This window comes from Urocitellus parryii, chromosome 8 (assembly GCF_045843805.1).
Source record: "Urocitellus parryii isolate mUroPar1 chromosome 8, mUroPar1.hap1, whole genome shotgun sequence".
Taxonomy (NCBI): Eukaryota; Metazoa; Chordata; class Mammalia; order Rodentia; family Sciuridae; genus Urocitellus; species Urocitellus parryii.
Genome location: NC_135538.1, coordinates 129,163,551 through 129,167,691, shown reverse-complemented (window position 1 = coordinate 129,167,691; position 4,141 = coordinate 129,163,551).

The window sequence follows — 4,141 nt, the reverse complement described above, 5'->3', positions numbered from 1 at the left end:
CAAATGGGATTGGTGTACTGATCATTACCTGCCAGGATAATCAACATTGGGTGAAAAAATGTTTGCTGAGATTTCCGGAATCTCGTAGTATTTTGGAAGCTTGGCAACCCCTTTCAATGAAAGTGATTCTCGTCATTCTCTGCCTGGGGCTACTTCAATAGGATACAAACCATAGCGATAGAACTTGAAACTACATTATTGTGCCAAGTTTCAAAGAGCTATCACACCCGTGTTTGATTTAGAGTTCCAACTACATGTATCCATATAGGAGAAAACAGAGTGAAACCTAAACATGAAAACGGTTACTGCGACGGAACGGTTTAACTGAGAAGAACGAAATTTGGTGAGCCAAGTGGGATTTGTGTACTGATCCTTACGTGCAGTATCATCAAGATTGGGTGAAAAAATGTTTGCTGAGATTTCAGGAAACTCGTAGATTTTTTGAAGCTTGGCAACCCGTTTCAATGAAAGTGATTCTCATCAGTCTCTGCTTGGGGCTACTTCAATAGGACACAAACCATAGCGATAGAACTTGGAACTACATTATTGTGCCAAGTTTCAAAGAGGTAGCACACCCGTGTTTGATTTAGAGTTCCAAATACATGTATCCATATAGGAGAAAACACAATGAAACCTAAACATGAAAACGGTTACTGCAAAGGAACGGTTTAACCTAGAAGAACGAAATTTGGTGAGCCAAGTGGAATTGGTGTACTGATCATTACGTGCCAGTATCATCAAGATTGGGTGCAAAAATGTTTGCTGAGATTTCCGGAAACTCGTAGTTTTTGGGAAGCTTGGCAACCCCTTTCAGTGAAAGTGATTCTCGTCAGTATCTGATTGGGGCTACTTCCATAGGACACAAACCATAGCGATAGAACTTGCAACTACATTATTGGGCCAAGTTTCAAAGAGCTAGCACAAACCGTGTTTGATTTAGAGTTCCAAATACATGTATCCATATAGGAGAAAACAGAGTGAAACCTAAACTTGAAAACGGTTACTGCAAAGGAACGGTTTAACCTAGAAGAACGAAATTTGGTGGCCAAATGGGATTGGTGTACTGATCATTACCTGCCAGGATCATCAACATTGGGTGAAAAAAAGTTTGCTGAGATTTCCGGAATCTCGTAGTATTTTGGAAGCTTGGCAACCCCTTTCAATGAAAGTGATTCTCGTCAGTCTCTGCCTGGGGCTACTTCAATAGGACACAAACATTAGCGATAGAACTTGAAACTACATTATTGTGCCAAGTTTCAAAGAGCTATCACACCCGTGTTTGATTTAGAGTTCCAACTACATGTATCCATATAGGAGAAAACAGAGTGAAACCTAAACATGAAAACGGTTACTGCAAAGGAACGGTTTAACCTAGAAGAACGAAATTTGATGAGCCAAGTGGGATTGGTGTACTGATCATTACCTGCAAGTATCATCAAGATTGGGTGAAAAAATGTTTGCTGAGATTTCAGGAAACTCGTAGTTTTTTGGAAGCTTGGCAACCCCTTTCAATGAAAGTGATTCTCGTCAGTCTCTGCTTGTGGCTACTTCAATAGGACACAAACCATAGCGATAGTACTTGGAACTACATTATTGTGCCAAGGTTCAAAGAGCTAGCACAAACCGTGTTTGATTTAGAGTTCCAACTACATGTATCCATATAGGAGAAAACAGAGTGAAACATAAACATGAAAACGGGTACTGCAAAGGAACGGTTTAACCTAGAAGAACGAAATTTGGTGGCCAAATGGGATTGGTGTACTGATCATTACCTGCCAGTATCATCAAGATTGGGTGAAAAAATATTTGCTGAGATTTCCGGAATCTCGTAGTATTTTGGAAGCTTGGCAACCCCTTTCAATGAAAGTGATTCTCGTCAGTCTCTGCCTGGGGCTACTTCAATAGGACACAAACCATAGCGATAGAACTTGAAACTACATTATTGTGACAAGTTTCAAAGTGCTAGCACACCCATGTTTGATTTAGAGTTCCAACTACATGTATCCATGTAGGAGAAAACAGAGTGAAACCTAAACATGAAAACGGTTACTGCAAAGGAACGGTTTAACCTAGAAGAACGAAATTTGGTGAGCCAAGTGGGATTGGTGTACTGATCATTACCTGCAGTATCATCAAGATTGGGTGAAAAAATGTTTGCTGAGATTTCAGGAAACTCGTAGATTTTTTGAAGCTTGGCAACCCCTTTCAATGAAAGTGATTCTCATCAGTCTCTGCTTGGGGCTACTTCAATAGGACACAAACCATAGCGATAGAACTTGCAACTACATTATTGTGCCAAGTTTCAAAGAGCTAGCACACCCGTGTTTGATTTAGAGTTCCAAATACATGTATCCATATAGGAGAAAACACAATGAAACCTAAACATGAAAACGGTTACTGCAAAGGAACGGTTTAACCTAGAAGAACGAAATTTGGTGAGCCAAGTGGAATTGGTGTACTGATCATTACGTGCCAGTATCATCAAGATTGGGTGCAAAAATGTTTGCTGAGATTTCTGGAAACTCGTAGTTTTTGGGAAGCTTGGCAACCCCTTTTAATGAAAGTGATTCTCGTCAGTATCTGATTGGGGCTACTTCCATAGGACACAAACCATAGCGATAGAACTTGCAACTACATTATTGGGCCAAGTTTCAAAGAGCTAGCACAAACCGTGTTTGATTTAGAGTTCCAAATACATGTATCCATATAGGAGAAAACAGAGTGAAACCTAAACATGAAAACGGTTACTGCAAAGGAACGGTTTAACCTAGAAGAAAGAAATTTGGTGGCCAAATGGGATTGGTGTACTGATCATTACCTGCCTGGATAATCAACATTGGGTGAAAAAATGTTTGCTGAGATTTCCGGAATCTCGTAGTATTTTGGAAGCTTGGCAACCCCTTTCAATGAAAGTGATTCTCGTCATTCTCTGCCTGGGGCTACTTCAATAGGATACAAACCATAGCGATAGAACTTGAAACTACATTATTGTGCCAAGTTTCAAAGAGCTATCACACCCGTGTTTGATTTAGAGTTCCAACTACATGTATCCATATAGGAGAAAACAGAGTGAAACCTAAACATGAAAACGGTTACTGCAAAGGAACGGTTTAACCTAGAAGAACGAAATTTGATGAGCCAAGTGGGATTGGTGTACTGATCATTACCTGCAAGTATCATCAAGATTGGGTGAAAAAATATTTGCTGAGATTTCAGGAAACTTGTAGTTTTTTGGAAGCTTGGCAACCCCTTTCAATGAAAGTGATTCTCGTCAGTCTCTGCTTGTGGCTACTTCAATAGGACACAAACCATAGCGATAGTACTTGGAACTACATTATTGTGCCAAGGTTCAAAGAGCTAGCACAAACCGTGTTTGATTTAGAGTTCCAACTACATGTATCCATATAGGAGAAAACAGAGTGAAACCTAAACATGAAAACGGTTAATGCAAAGGAACGGTTTAACCTAGAAGAACGAAATTTGGTGAGCCAAGTGGGATTGGTGTACTGATCATTACCTGCCACTATCATCTAGATTGGGTGAAAAAATGTTTGCTGAGATTTCCGGAAACTCGTAGTTTTTTGGAAGCTTGGCAACCCCTTTCAATGAAAGTGATTCTCATCAGTATCTGCTTGGGGCTACTTCCATAGGACACAAACCATAGCGATAGAACTTGCAACTATATTATTGGGCCAATTTTCAAAGAGCTAGCACAAACCGTGTTTGATTTAGAGTTCCAACTACATGTATCCATATAGGAGAAAACAGAGTGAAACCTAAACATGAAAACGGTTACTGCAAAGAACGGTTTAACTTAGAAGAACGAAATTTGGTGAGCCAAGTTGGAATGGTGTACTGATCATTACCTGTAAGAATCATCAAGATTGGGTGCAAAAATGTTTGCTGAGACTTCAGGAAACTCGTAGTTTTTTAGAAGCTTGGCAACCTCTTTCAATGAAAGTGATTCTCGTCAGTCTCTACTTGGGGCTACTTCAATAGGACACAAACCATAGCGATAGAACTTGGAACTACATTAGTGTGCCAAGTTTCAAAGAGCTAGCACAAACCGTGTTTGATTAGAGTTCAATCTACATGTATCCATATAGGAGAAAACAGAGTGAAACCTAAAAATGAAAACGGT